Source organism: Magnolia sinica, chromosome 3, assembly GCF_029962835.1.
Source record: "Magnolia sinica isolate HGM2019 chromosome 3, MsV1, whole genome shotgun sequence".
Classification (NCBI taxonomy): Eukaryota; Viridiplantae; Streptophyta; class Magnoliopsida; order Magnoliales; family Magnoliaceae; genus Magnolia; species Magnolia sinica.
The window spans coordinates 83555226-83571895 of record NC_080575.1 but is presented as its reverse complement, the minus strand read 5'-3'; positions in this window follow the sequence as shown (position 1 = coordinate 83571895).

Here is a 16670-nt window from a genome sequence, read left to right as displayed (position 1 = left end):
TATAATTCTTTGTGTATTGTGGTGATTGATAATCTTATTCTCTATTTTTTATTATCCTGAAATATTGGATTCAAAGACATCGTGAAATAATATTGTCATACCTAAGATTTTATGTAAAGGTTTGTCCTAGGACTCAATTGAAATCAAGATTTCAATATCTATTGCTATTGTGAATTTATTTTTCCTGATTAATTATCATAATTTGGTTTAGTCCTATTCACCCTCCCCCCTTCTAGGACATCTGTAGCTCAACTTACACATTTATTTTACCATAAGCACCAATATAGTATCCAGCATCCCATACATCATATTTTTACATATTTTGTAACCTGCAGTTTGTCGGTTCGAACTTATGCTCTACAGCTTTCCGATATAATTAGATCCTGCCCAAAAAAAATTTGGACCGAATGCTCATCATCATCATCGCATTACACCTTCTGCATGCGAGAAGTAATCATATTCCTTAGAAATTAATTAGAACCTTTCAAGTAAATACCGTACATCTGTATGGGCAGAGTGGGTGCCTAAAACCTTCCCTCTCTATAACCACGGTCCCTTACCCGGAATCTCTGGAACGCAAACTCAATAGTCATCTTAAGGTTAAGGATCTCAAGATTCTCGATCCTAAATGTTTCTACATGGTCTAACCGACTGTAAGATAAAAATAATTGGTTTGTGGCGACTCTGGTTAAACGAAAGCCCTCAAGCAAGGCAACTCATGGAAAAGCGAGTCGATCTCTCATACCCGCGAAAATCCTCCTTTTAACGTTCACAATAGCCTACTTAAGTTTGGCACTTGCCTCATTATTTTGTTGATTTCCTGATATGATATACAATTATTGATGGATAGAGTGGATTTCTCATAAACATGATGGTGGGCTCCACCTAGTCACAGGAAATCTGCTACATGTGCTAGGAAGTTCCTACCGGTATAAGCATGAAGTTGGAAGCAAAGTGGGGCCCACCATTATGTTTGTTAGAAATCTACCTGGTCCATTTATTTTTTCTTGCTCATGTTAAGAAATCAGCCCAAAAATGAGATAAATCCAAATAAAACTCGATTGGACTGCATGACAAGAAAATGTAGGTAAGGAAAATGCCTACCATTGGAACCTCCATGGGTTCACTGTGATGTTTGAATGCTGTCCAAACCATTCATAAGGTCATTACTATTGAGGTGAACTGAAAACACAAAAAATAGTAGCATAATCCAAGAGTTTTGTTGCCACGTGAATGTTTCAATATACATTTAATCCTCACTATTTCTTGTCCAATCTTGTAGCCCACTTGAGTTTTGGATATACCTCATTTTTTAGCTCAGGTCCTAAAATGATATAACAAAGCGCATGGACAAATGATTTTCACACAAATATTAAGGTGGCACCACATAGTTTTATATGGTAGGAACTTAGACATTGTGCATGCAATCCGCATCCCATCGTTTCTGATAGAAATGCCCTTTTTAGTTGGATGTGGCTTTGTAGATCTCCGGATTGGCTGTGGTCTAACTGTGATGTATGTGCCTTCCATCCATGTTGTACATCCATTTTTACAGATTATTTTAGGGCATGATCCCAAAATTGAAGCAGATTCAAATCTTAGGTGGACCACACCACATGAAATAGTGGTGACTGAATATCTACTATTAAAAACTTCTTTGGGGTCACCAAAATTTATTTTTTTGCCATCCAACCTCTTGATAAGGCCACAAAGACCAGGATGAAGGGACCACACAAATATCAGCTTGATCCAAAACTTATATGGACCATAAGAAGTTTTTAATGGTAAAAAACCCTGTTTCTTATGTTGTGGTCCACCTGAGATTTGGATCTGCTTCATTTTTAGGATCATGCACTAGAATAAGCTGTCAAAACATATAGATGGCATCAATCTAAGGCACATACATCACAGTGTGCCCCACGGTTAGGGATCCACCCAAGCCGGGTCCATTGTTTTCGACTCAATTCAGTAGTGACTCCTCTATAGACCCCACCATGATTCATATGTTTTATCCACACAGTCCATCCATTTTGCTAGTTCATTTTAGGACATGAGCCAGAAAATGAAGTAGATCTAAATCTCAAACGAACCACACCACAGGAAATAATGGTGCCTACGATCACGGTGCAAAATCTAAATAATTGCAGGAAATTATTGAAGGAAATTTACATCCGGAGGGAATCAGGTAGTCCATTCAGTGACGTGGGCAACAAGTGCATCTAGTTATGAGCAGGAACACACTCAACATGTGCCAATTTAGTACACGTAAGTATTATAAAGTGATCTAAATAACGCTATCCAGAATTTGTGAATAAAATCTCAATGTGTCGAAGTGACCGAATTCAAAGAATGAAAAGAAAAAGGAAAAGACAACCAAAAAAAAAAAAAGAAGATAACTTTAATACTCTAGCCACATGTGTATCATAAGAAGTCACTTAGAAAATGATCAGAAATTGCATATCTGTCCTAACATAAGTCAAATTAGATTGATCAAATTATGGTTTGGATATATCATGAGCCAAGAATTACAGTCCTTTAATAATCTCAAATCAGATGGGTGGAAATTTTTTGAATGATTGAAAACGAAAATATCAAATGGTCCTTTTTTTTTTCATAAATAATTTTTCACCAACGAGAGGTTAGGATTATTCAACCAATCGGATCTCGGTGGTGTGACTTAACGATAATGCTTGAGGTGTACAATTTATAAGCGCCTGCGTATCAAACCATCATACCAGCCTGAGTATCATATAACTCTTGAAAGATACAGACGGTGGATCATCTGAATCTTCCATGGCCGCCAGACACTTGCTATCACGCACAGACATCGCACATCCTACTCCGCCAATTGGATGTATTATTGTCGTAGTTTTCTGTTCATGATTTTAGCCTTCTACTGTGGCTCCACCATTTGAAAATTTAATTATTGTCTTTTAGTAGTCAAGATTTTAGTCATCTGCAGTGGCCGGCCACCTATCCTGTTTGGCAGATGATTTTATCTCCATGAAGACAAGTGGTAGGTATTTTTCCAAGGATGGGCCCAAGGAATACAAACCCGAAAAATACTAAATCAACAGCTACTGATCAGTCGCCGGAGGAATGCTCGAGTGAACTGGGGGAGTACATATTTTTGTAAGCTGCCTCTCACGTGTGCCAATGTACTGCTCGTGAGCGTCATCCAAAGCTGTCCATCGGGTGCTGTTCTCTGTTTAGATTAGTTGGACCAAAATTACCGCTGGTCTGTGTTGGCTGTCCGGTTTATTTTTTATCACTAGTAATGTGTGGGGGTGTGTCAAAATGACAAAGCAGCTTAATTTAAATAGATCAACTTTGACTTCAAGCGTTAAAATAAGTAGATATGTTCAATATAAATATATATGGCCAAAATCTAAGAAGATTGGCCGCTTACTAAGATATTTACAAGATTTTATACTAATCAGGCAATAATCAAATAGTGGGGTTTTTCCTTTAAAGATAAGTTTCTTTGTACCTTCTTCAAGAAATGATTTTTCAAAATATTAGAGCAATAAAAAAAAAAATTTTAAAAAAAACAAAGAAAAAACTCACATTCGTAAACAGAGAGTAACTACATGATTATCTCTCTTAAAAGAATTATGTGATATTGAATAGATAATAAATCAATGATATTGGATAGAGAACAAATCTAGTATGTATGAGTATAGATTCGGATTACAACTAAAGATTATAAAAAATTATCATTACCATGATTTGCTGAGATAAAAGATAAAATGATAGACTTGTCATTTTTATTAGATTACAACCAAATGCTTCTTCTCTCTTGCGTCAAATCTTTTTTATTTTATTTTATTTTTTATTTTTTCTGATCTTCTTCTCTCAAATATCATAGCTACATTCTTCTTCTTCCACTCCAGCTTTCCATCTAGAATCATTTATTAAAGATGTCGATATTCTGTCATTAGGAGTAGTGAATGCCCACTTATTAAATAGTCCGATCGAATTAGACAAGGCATTGCTGACACTTGATCCAGCCTTCCATCTTGTTGCCACTCATGAAAGCTTCGTGAGTTTAAACCGAACTTTTTGAAGTGTCCCGATGAAGTTTTGCTTGTCTAATCCAACAATCTCCTAGATCCTTCCAATGCATTAAAATCTCCATAAGCATGGGAAAAACTCATTAATAGTTGGGCCAAATGGTTCACTCGTATTGAAGGACAATATGGTGACACATGGAGGTAGGTACACTATAAGAAAAATGGGCAAAGGCTACGGATTTAATCCGTAGCCATAGACCTATAGCTATGGATTAAATCTGTAGCACGTCCGTGGCACGACCGTCGTCGTAGGTCCCGAAACAATAGGTCTAAAACCTATGGCTACGGATCTAATCTGTAGCAATAAGTTAAAATAGCTATGGATATAATCCGTAGCAAATTTTTCTATAACCAAAAAAACCTTCAGCTACGGATATTGTTGGTAGCTAGAAGTAGTGTTGGATCCGTAGCAATATCCCGAATTTTATAATAGCTATGGTTAATATCCATAGCTATAGCCTACATTAAATAAAATTTTATAATCATTCATTCATTCATTCAATTACCACCTACATAATCATTCATTCATTCAATTACCACCTTCAAAATCATTCATTCATTCAATTACAATCATTCATTCATTCAATTATAACCTGCATAATCATTCATTCATTCAATTACCACCCGCAAAATCATTCATTCATTCAATTATCACCTGCATAATCATTCATTCATTTAATTACAATCACATATGAGTTGCCTCAGATTGAAGAAATTACTAATGGTGAAGAGTTACAAGACCATTCAGCAATGGTGAACCAAGAACCATTCTCTGGCCTCATATGAGCTGCCTGAGATTGAAGCAAGGCAAGAGAAAAACTTTCATTTCAGTTGCGGATGACTTCCATGGCTAGCTGATGACCAGTCTTATTCTGCAACTTTACAAGGTTCATGTATAGCTTCATACGTGTCTTTGTCAGCAAAAAGCTTTAGATTAAATCGTGTCAGTGCCATTGCTATGTCCTCCCACTTCTCAACTGTCTCTTTCAGTTTGTCAAAGCCCTGCATAGGACAGGAAGAAACTTAATGTATGCTTACTTTGCCGGTATAGAGCCGTTCGGATTTTCTATTACCCCAGGAATGATATGTAGATGAAAATGGGGCAAAACCAAGCATTAAGACACTGCTGATATAGAAGTTTTCTATGGTAGTGTTCTTTTAAAAATGGTTAGACATTTGCTAAATTTCAGATCCCAAAACCCATGAAATAATTCAAGTTAAGGTTTAGGTTAAGGTTTAGGTTTAGGTTTAGGTGTAGGTTATAAAATATAGGTTTAGGGAATTGAGAATAGGTTAAGGTTTAGGTTTAGGAAATCGGGTTCGGATTCAGGATCGGGTTTATGTTTGGGTTTTCAAGTTTAGGTTTAGGTTTAGGTTAGGGAGTTGAGATTAGGATTAGGTGTAGGTTTAGGTTTAGGGATTTGAGAATACATTTAGGTTTTAGGTTAAGGTTATAGGTTTAGGTTAAGGTTTAGGTTTAGGTTTAGGTTTAGGTTATAGGTTAAGGTTTTAGGTCATAGGTTTTGGTTTAGGTTAAGGTTATAGGTATAAGTGAAGGTTTAGGTTTAGGTTTAGGTTATAAGCTATAGGTTTAGGGAATTGAGAATAGGTTAAGGTTTAGGTTTACGAAATCGGGTTCGGGTTCGGGATCGGGTTTAGGTTTGGGTTTTCAAGTTTAGGTTTAGGTTTAGGTTAGAGAGTTGAGATTAGGATTAGATGTAGGTTTAGGTTTAGGGATTTGAGAATACATTTAGGTTTTAGGTTCAGGTTTAGGTTTTAGGTTATAGGTTAATGTTAGGTTTAGGTTAATGTTTAGGTTTAGGTTTAGGTTTAGGTTTAAGTTAAGGTTGAGGTTTAGGTTATAGGTTAAGGTTTTAGGTCATAGGTTTTGGTGTAGGTTAAGGTTATAGGTTTTGGTTTAGGTTTAGGGTAAGGTTTAGGTTTAGGTTTAGGTAATAAGATATAGGTTTAGGGAATTGAGAATAGGTTAAGGTTTAGGTTTAGGAAATCGGGTTCGGGTTCGGGATTGGGTTTATGTTTGGGTTTTCAAGTTTAGGTATAGGTTTAGGTTAGGGAGTTGAGATTAGGATTAGGTGTAGGTTTAGGTTTAGGGATTTGAGAATACATTTAGGTTTTAGGTTTAGGTTTTAGGTTATAGGTTAAGGTTATAGGTTTAGGTTAAGGTTAAGGTTGAGGTTTAGGTTATAGGTTAAGGTTTTAGGTCATAGGTTTTGGTTTAGGTTACGATTTTAGGTTAAGGTTTAGGTTTAGGTTTAGGTTAAGGTTTAGGTTTAGGTTATAAGCTATAGGTTTAGGGAATTGAGAATAGGTTAAGGTTTAGGTTTAGAAAATCGGGTTTAGGTTCGGGATCGGGTTTATGTTTGGGTTTTCAAGTTTAGGTTTAGGTTTAGGTTAGGGAGTTGAGATTAGGATTAGGTGTAGGTTTAGGTTTAGGGATTTGAGAATACATTTAGGTTATAGGTTCAGGTTAAGGTTATAGGTTTAGGTTAAGGTTTAGGTTTAGTTATAGGTTAAGGTTTTAGGTCATAGGTTTTGGTTGAGGTTAAGGTTATAGGTATAAGTGAAGGTTTAGGTTTAGGTTTAGGTTTAGGCTTAGGTTTAGTTATAGGTTAAGGTTTTAGGTCATAGGTTTTGGTTGAGGTTAAGGTTATAGGTATAAGTGAAGGTTTAGGTTTAGGTTTAGGTTAAGGTTTAGGTTTAGGTTATAAGCTATAGGTTTAGGGAATTGAGAATAGGTTAAGGTTTAGGTTTAGGAAATTGGGTTCGGGTTCGGGATCGGGTTTATGTTTGGGTTTTCAAGTTTAAGGTTAGGTTTAGGTTAGGGAGTTGAGATTAGGATTAGGTGTAGGTTTAGGTTTAGGGATTTGAGAATACATTTAGGTTTTAGGTTTAGGTTTTAGGTTAAGGTTATAGGTTTAGGTTAAGGTTTAGGTTTAGGTTCAGGTTTAGGTTATAGGTTAAGGTTTTAGGTCATAGGTTTTGGTTTAAGTTAAAGTTATAGGTATAAGTGAAGGTTTAGGTTTAGGTTTAGGTTATAAGCTATAGGTTTAGGGAATTGAGAATAGGTTAAGGTTTAGGTTTAGGAAATCGGGTTCGGGTTCGGGATCGGGTTTAGGTTTGGTTTTTGAAGTTTAGGTTTAGGTTTAGGTTAGAGAGTTGAGATTAGGATTAAATGTAGGTTTAGGTTTAGGGATTTAAGAATACATTTAGGTTTTAGGTTTAGGTTTAGGTTTTAGGTTTTAGGTTAAGGTTAGGTTTAGGTTAAGGTTTAGGTTAAGGTTGAGGTTTAGGTTATAGGTTAAGGTTTTAGGCCATAGGTTTTGGTTTAGGTTAAGGTTATAGGTTTAGGTTTAGGTTTAGGTTAAGGTTTAGGTTTAGGTTTAGGTTTAGGTTATAAGATATAGGTTTAGGGAATTGAGAATAGGTTAAGGTTTAGGTTTAGGAAATCAGGTTCGGGTTCGGGATTGGGTTTATGTTTCGGTTTTTAAGTTTAGGTATAGATTTAGGTTAGGGAGTTGAGATTAGGATTAGGTGTAGGTTTAGGTTTAGGGATTTGAGAATACATTTAGGTTTTAGGTTTAGGTTTTAGGTTATAGGTTAAGGTTATCGGTTTAGGTTAAGGTTGAGGTTTAGGTTTAGGTTTAGGTTTAGGTTGAGGTTTAGGTTATAGGTTAAGGTTTTAGGTCATAGGTTTTGGTTTAGGTTAAGGTTATAGGTTTAGGTTAAGGTTTAGGTTTAGGTTTAGGTTAAGGTTTAGGTTTAGGTTATAAGCTATAGGTTTAGGGAATTGAGAATAGGTTAAGGTTTAGGTTTAGGAAATCGGGTTCGGGATCGGGTTTATGTTTGGGTTTTCAAGTTTAGGTATAGGTTTAGGTTAGGGAGTTGAGATTAGGATTAGGTGTAGGTTTAGATTTACGGATTTGAGAATACATTTAGGTTTTAGGTTTAGATTTTAGGTTATAGGTTAAGGTTATAGGTTTAGGTTAAGGTTAAGGTCGAGGTTTAGGTTTAAGTTTAGGTTAAGGTTGAGGTTTAGGTTATAGGTTAAGGTTTTAGGTCATAGGTTTTGGTTTAGGTTAAGGTTATAGGTTTAGGTTAAGGTTTAGGTTTAGGTTTAGGTTAAGATTTAGGTTTATGTTATAAGCTATAGGTTTAGGGAATTGAGAATAGGTTAAGGTTTAGGTTTAGGAAATCGGGTTCGGGTTCAGGATCGGGTTTATGTTTGGGTTTTCAAGTTTAGGTTTAGGCTTAGGTTAGGGAGTTGAGATTAGGATTAGGTGTAGGTTTAGGTTCAGGGATTTGAGAATACATTTAGGTTTTAGGTTTAGGTTTAGGTTTTAGGTTTTAGGTTAAGGTTATAGGTTTAGGTTAAGGTTTAGGTTTAGGTTATAGGTTAAGGTTTTAGGTCATAGGTTTTGGTTCAAGTTAAGGTTATAGGTATAGGTTAAGGTTTTGGTTTAGGTTTAGGTTAAGGTTTAGTTTAGGTTATAAGATATAGGTTTAGGGAATTGAGAATAGGTTAAGGTTTAAGTTTAGGAAATCGGGTTCGGGTTCGGGATCGGGTTTAGGTTTGGGTTTTCAAGTTTAGGTTTAGGTTTAGGTTAGAGAGTTGAGATTAGGATTTGATGTAGGTTTAGGTTTAGGGATTTGAGAATACATTTAGGTTTTAGGTTTAGGTTTAGGTTTTAGCTTTTAGGTTAAGGTTATAGGTTTAGGTTAAGGTTTAGGTTTAGGTTTAAGTTAAGGTTGAGGTTTAGGTTATAGGTTAAGGTTTTAGGTCATAGGTTTTGGTTTAGGTTAAGGTTATAGGTTTAGGTTTAGGTTTAGGTTAAGGTTTAGGTTTAGGTTATAAGATATAGGTTTAGGGAATTGAGAATAGGTTAAGGTTTAGGTTTAGAAAATCAGGTTCGGGATCGGGTTTATGTTTGGGTTTTCAAGTTTAGGTATAAGTTAAGGTTTAGGGAATTGCGTTTAGGTTATATGTTAAGGTTTAGGGAATTGAGTTTAGGTTATAAGTATAGGTTATAGGTTATAAGTTAAGTTTTAGGTTTAGATTATAGGTTTTGGGATTTGAGAATTGGTTTAGGTTAAGGTTAGAAGTTTAAGTTAGGGTTACAAGTATAGGTTTAGGTTATAGGTTATAGGTTAAGGTTATAGGTTAAGGTTATAAGTTTAGGTTAAGGTTATAAGTTAAGGTTTAGGTTTATGTTATAAGTATAGGTTTTGGGATTTGAAAATAGGTTTAGGTTAAGGTTAGATGTTTAGGTTTAGGTTATATGTATAGGTTTAGGTTATAGGTTAAGGTTAATGTTGTAGGTTATAGGTTTAGCTTATAAGTATAGGTTTAGGTTAGGTTATAGGTTAAGGTTTAGGGAATTGAGTTTAGGTTATAGGTTCATGTTATAGGTTATAGGTTATAGGTTTAGGTTAAGGTTAAGGTTTAGGTTATAGGTTTTGGGATTTGAGAATAGATTTAGGTTATAAGTATAAGTTTAGGTTAGGTTGTAGGTTAAATTTTAGGGAATTGAGTTTAGGTTATAGGTTATAGGTTTAGGTTAAGGTTTAGGTTGTAGTTATAGGTTTTGGGATTTGAGAATAAGTTTAGGTTATAAGATAAGGGTGTGGTCCCTGCAAATACAGATATAAACACAGCCTGCTCCAATTAGCCAGGCCCTTCCAATGTTGTCCATAGGAAATGGACAGCTTCATCATGGTCATAACAGCGGTTCCCATCTTCCAGAGACCCCCGCTTATCCAGATCGCTCCGATGCACATCCGGGTCTACTCCATTAATGATGACCAAATACATAAACATGGCCTGTCCAAATGGCCAGGCCACTCCAATGCTATCCATAGGAAATGGACAGCTTCATCATGGTCATAACAGCAGTTCCCACCTTCCAGTGACCCCCGCTCAATATCCGGATAGCTCCGACGCACATCCGGGTCTGCTCCATCAATTTTTACAGAATTATTCATGTCCTGCTCATGAGCATGCCTAATATTGCCAATGCATAGGATTTAACACAAATACCTTTTCATGATTCAAAGAAGGGAACTCGATGGTTTTCCTTACCTTCCATTATATGCTTCCAAGGTGCAAATGGCCCCTGAAACACACATACGTCCTGGGAATCGCTTCTCAAAACCGCAGACTGTTTTATTTTGAAACTCGATCATCTCACCTGAAAACCTGTCACATAATGAATAACTGTAACCACAATGATAACTATTGTGAATGCACTATAATGAACAAATTATTATTATTATAGATAACTATAATTACAACATAGATATTATGCACACGATATCACATAATATATTGTTTGATGAACTACACATGTGCATTCTTGACAAGAGACGTATGTTATAAGTTTTGGGATTTGAGAACAGGTTTAGGTTGGGTTATAGGTTAAGGTTTAGGTTTAGGTTACAAGTTTTGGGATTTGAGAATAAGTTTAGGTTTAGGTTGGGTTATAAGTTAAGGTTTAGGTTTAGGTTATAGGTTTTGGGATTTGAGAATAGGTTTAGGTTATAAGTTTAGGTTTAGGTTTAGGTTATAGATTTAGGTTAAGGTTATAGGGTTTAGCTTATAGGTTATAGGTTTAGGTTTAAGTTTAGGTTAGGATTAGGTGTAGGTTTAGGTTTAGGGATTTGAGAATACGTTAAGGTTTAGGTTTAGAAAATCGGGCTCGGGTTATAAGTTTAGGTTTAGGTTAGGTTATAGGTTAAGGTTTAGGAAATTGAGTTTAAGTTATAGGTTAAGGGTTAGGTTTAGGTTAAGGTTTAAGTTTAGGTTTAGGTTATAGGTTTTGGGATTTGAGAATAGGTTTAGGTTAAGGTTATAAGTATAGGTTTAGGAAATCGGGTTCGGGTTCAGGATCGAGTTTAGGTTTGGGTTTTCAAGTTTAGGTTTAGTTTTTCAAGTTTAGGTTTAGGTTTAGGTTAGGGAGTTGAGATTAGGATTATGTTTAGGTTTAGGTTTAGGGATTTGAGAAAACATTAAGGTTTAGGTTTAGGAAATCGAGTTCGGGTTATAAGTTTAGGTTTAGGTTAGGTTATAGGTTAAGGTTTAGGAAATTGAGTTTAGGTTATAGGTTTAGGTTATAAGTTAAGGTTATAGGTTAAGGTTTTAGGTTATAGGTTTAGGTTTAACCTTATATAATTAAATAAAATGTAAAAACCTTATATAATTAAATAATAATAATAGTAATAAAGTAATTACTTTTCCAACATTAACTTAAAGTTTTCATGAACAAAGATGGGCAAGTAAAAATCTGCGTCCGTAGACACCTCTCATAGCCACGCACGCCACGCATGTGAAACGTCATTTTCAAACCAAACTACACTCGCTATTTTCAAATCTCACGCGGTCACTTCATTCCCCCACTCTCTCCCTCGATTTCCCCACTCTCACATCTCCGTCTCTCTCTCTTGAAGTAAAAAAGAAGAAAAAAAAAATCCATATTTACTAATATTCTCATTTTTCTATTTTTCAAAAGAATGAGTTCGGACTTCGAAAGCATGGGCCCCAACGGCTCTGTTAGTTAAAACTGCCACCTATCACACAGCAACTCATCCTGAAACATATATATTTCAAAGGGACCTATCAATTTGTTCCTTAGCGAAACCAAGTCCACTTAGTTTTGGCAAGTTCTAAAGCCTTGGTTGGTGTAGCACATATGTAATTTTCATTGTTTATTTAGATGCCTCAAAAGCCAACACCAATTAGTCGGGATAAGGCTTAGATGATGGTGATTTAGATGTCTCATAAGTGGCAAACAAACTGAAGAACTGAGAAGCATAGAGCAGTTAGAAATCAAAGTCCCAATCTAGTTAAAATAAGTTCACTACTCAAAGTTCACTACATGTAAAAACACTTCTCCATCAAACACAGCATTTTGACATTATGTATCTAAGAAATTTCTTATGGTGTGGTCCATAACAAAATTCTCCATCATCACTGTTTCTCATGGTGTGGTCCACCTGAGAAACCCATTTGATGTTGAATTTGCCTCATTATGACAGATTCAGGTTTCCCGTTGGCCAGTGCAGAACAATCTAAGGAAATTTGACAAGATCCATTACAATACATACTGAGTACACACTTCAGCCTAGATTCAAGACAAGTAAGATGGTCATGACTAGCAAGCAACTGAAATAAGAAAAGTCATCATACCTTGGTGAATTCCGGGGATATTGATAATTTTGGATACCACTTGCTTAAGGCCAAGTAGTCCCTTTCAATGTCCACCAAACAGGATGGGTAAACCCGAAAATAGAGTATAGTTCAATTAACCTACCTAATAAACTCCAAAGACACCACGATTCCTATATAGAGCAAAAGCAAGAAGTAAATGAAGCAGATTGTTTGAATAAGCTCTAGACGGAAAAAAGGCCAAAAAAAAAAAAAAAAAAAAAAAAAAAAGAAAACTATGAAATATTGTAGTTGTTTCCTGACTCTCAGTTGTTTGAAGTGTTCAATGGTTGTTGAGTGGGTAGCATTGACAATTGAAAGGGTCGAGAATATTTTGTATTTAATATCAAGGCTGTCCAAAAATAAAATTAAAAAAAAAAAAGCATGAAGTTGGAAGCAAAGTGGGGCCCACCATTATGTTTGTTAGAAATCTACCTGGTCCATTTATTTTTCCTGCTCATGTTAAGAAATCAGCCCAAAAATGAGATAAATCCAGATAAAACTCGATTGGACTGCATGACAAGAAAATGTAGGTAAGGAAAATGCCTACCATTGGAACCTCCATGGGTTCACTGTGATGTTTGAATGCTGTCCAAACCATTCATAAGGTCATTACTATTGAGGTGAACTGAAAACACAAAAAATAGTAGCATAATCCAAAAGTTTTGTTGCCACGTGAATGTTTCAATATACATTCAATCCTCACCATTTCTTGTCCAATCTTGTAGCCCCCTTGAGTTTTGGATATACCTCATTTTTTAGCTCAGGTCCTAAAATGATATAACAAAGCGCATGGACAAATGATTTTCACACAAATATTAAGGTGGCACCACATAGTTTTATATGGTAGGAACTTAGACATTGTGCATGCAATCCGCATCCCATCGTTTCTTATAGAAATGCCCTTTTTAGTTGGATGTGGCTTTGTAGATCTCGGGATTGGCTGTGGTCTAACTGTGATGTATGTGCCTTCCATTCATGTTGTACATCCATTTTTACAGATTATTTTAGGGCATGATCCCAAAATTGAAGCAGATTGAAATCTTAGGTGGACCACACCGCAAGAAATAGTGGTGATTGAATATCTACTATTAAAAACTTCTTTGGGGTCACCAGATTTATTTTTTTTGCCCCAACCTCTTGATAAGGCCACAAAGACCGGGATGAAGGGACCACACAAATATCAGCTTGATCCAAAACTTATATGCACAAATATCAGCTTGATCCAAAACTTATATGGACCATAAGAAGTTTTTAATGGTAAAAAACCCTGTTTCTTATGTTGTGGTCCACCTGAGATTTGGATCTGCTTCATTTTTAGGATCATGCACTAGAATAAGCTGTCAAAACATATAGATGGCATCGATGTAAGGCACAAACATCACAGTGTGCCCCACGGTTAGGGATCCACCCAAGCCGGGTCCATTCTTTTCGACTCAATTCAGTAGTGACTCCTCTATAAACCCCACCATGATTCATATGTTTTATCCACACAGTCCATCCATTTTGCTAGTTCATTTTAGGGCATGAGCCAGAAAATGAAGTAGATCTAAATCTCAAGCGAACCACACCACAGGAAATAATGGCGCCTACGGTCACGGTGCAAAATCTAAATAATTGCAGGAAATTATTGAAGGAAATTTACATCCGGAGAGAATCAGGTAGTCCATTCAGTGACGTGGGCAACCAGTGCATCTAGTCACGAGCAGGAACACACTCAACATGTGCCAATTTTGTACACGTGAGTATGCTAAAGTGATCTAAATAACGTTATCCAGAATCTGTGGATAATATCTCAATGGGTTGAAGAGACCGTTTACAAAGAAAAAGACAAAGAAAAAGAAAAATAAATAAATAAATAAAAGACTCTTTAACACTCTGGCCGCATGTGTATCATAAGAAGTCACTTAGAAAATGTTCAGAAATTGCATATCTGTCCTAACGTAAGTCAAATTAAATTGTCCAAATTATGGTTTTGATAAACCATGAACCAAGAATTACAGTCCTTTAATAATCTCATATCAGATGAGTGGAAATTTTTTGAATGATTGAAAAGGAAAATATCAAATGGTCCTTTTTCCATAAATAACTTTTCACCAACGAGAGGTTAGGATTGAACACCAATCGGATCTCGGTGGTGTGACTTAACAATAATGCTAGAGGTATACAATTTCTAAGCGCCTGCGTATCAAACCATTGTACCAGCTAGAGTCTCATATAACTCTTGAAAGATACAGACGGTGGATCATCTGAATCTTCCACAGCCGCCAGAAGCTTGCTATCACGCACAGACATCGCACATTCTACCCCGCCAATTGGAGGGTTTATTGTGTCGTTTTCTGGTCATGATTTTAGCTTTCTACTGTAGCCCGCCATTTGAAAATTTAATTATTATCTTTTTGTAATCAAGATTTTAGTCATCTGCAGTGGCCGGCCACCTATTCTAATTGCCAGATGATTTTATCTCCATCAAGACAAGTGGTAGGTAATTTTAAAATGACGGGCTCAAGGAATATAAACGCGGATAATACTAAATCAACAGCTACTGATCACAGTATGGATAAAGACATATAGTCAGCACTTTCCTAGAAGGGCAAAGTCACCGGAGGACTGCTCAAGTGAACTGGAGGAAGTACATAATTTTGTATGCGGCCTCTCACGTGTGGCAATGTAGTGCACGTGAGCGTCATCCAAAGCTGTCCATCTGGTGCTGCTCTCTGTTTAGATCAGTTGGACCAAAATTACTGCTAGTCTGTGTTAGCTGTTCAGTTTGTTTTATGTCACTAGTAATGTATGTGGGCGTGTCAGAATTGATAAAGTAACTCAATCTAAATGGATTAGCTTTGACTGCAAGTGTTAAAATAAGCAGATATGTTTAATATGAATGTATATGGTTAAATTCTAAGAAGATCGGTCGCTTACTCAAACATTTACAAAATTTTATAATAATTAGAGGATAATCGGATGGTAGGGGTTTAAAGATAAGTTTCTTTGTACCTTCTTTAAGAAACGATTTTTCAAAATATAAGAGCAATAAAAAAACAAAGAAAAAACTCACAATCGAAAACAAATTACATGAATGTCTCTTGAAAAAATTGTGTGATATTGGATAGAGAATAAATCAATGATATTAGATAGAGAACAAATCCAGTGTGTATGAGCATAAATTCAAATTACAACTAAAGATTATAACAAATTACTACTAATCCTATGATAAGATGAGATAAAAAATAAAATGATGGACTGGTCATTTCTTTTTATTAGATTACAACTAAATGTTTCTTCTCTCTTATGTCAAACCTTTTTTTTAATTTTCTCCTCTGATCAATTATCACGACTGCAACTTCTTTTTCTTCTTCCACTCTAGCTTTCCATCTAGAATTATTCATCAAAGATACAGATGTTCTGTCATCAGGAGTAGTGAATGACCTCTTGTTAAATACTCCGATCGAATCAGACAAGGCATTATTGACACTCGGTCTAGCCTTCCATCTTGTTGTCACTTACGAAAGCTTTGTGAGTTTGAACCAAGCTTTCCGAAGTGTTCTAATGAAGTTCGGCTTGTCCAATCCGACAATCTCCTAAATCCTTCCAATATATTTAAATCTCCACGAGCATGGGCAAAACTGATTAATGGCTAGGCCAAATGGTTCACTCATGTTGAAGGACAACATGGTGACACAAAGAGGCGGGTATGAATCTATGAATGCATCAAATTATTCTTGCACAGATATCTTGCCAATACCTTCCTCCTTACTCCAGTAACAACTTTCTGGAGCCGGTTAACCAATACATTCCATTTTAGATGCAGCCACATGAGTCTAACAATCATGGATGTATATGCATTCACCCACTTTCTGCCCTTTGAGGAGCCTATCTATCTGGGCTTCATTATGAAGAATCAACATTCATTCGTCCTTCTCGACAAGATCAGTAAAGCATACTCTACCTTCATGACTTTACAATACAAATCTCAAGATAAGGTGGATGAGAAAGAATACACGACTTTCCTTTTAATGTGGACTTTTTAATTCCTATTATGTGTGAGTTCCCTGCAAGTCAATAAGAAATATATCAATCTGGCCAAGGCGCACATTCAAGAATGTCAGCTTGCTCTCGCCCCTTTCGTGCTCGGCCACCTTTATCGGAGCATGTTTGAAGCAATAACAAAGGAATTTTCCCACTCTAATGGGCCTATCTAGCTTGTCCAGATGTAGTTTTATGAATAGTTTGGAGCAAATTTTGTTAAATAATTCCAACATATATAGATTTTACCTCCTTCAGCCACCGCAACATCCTTTGTCCTTAAATTAATTATTATTTTATTGAATATATGAGTTTTTTTTAAAAAATTTCTTTCACATTTGAGAAGTCGAACT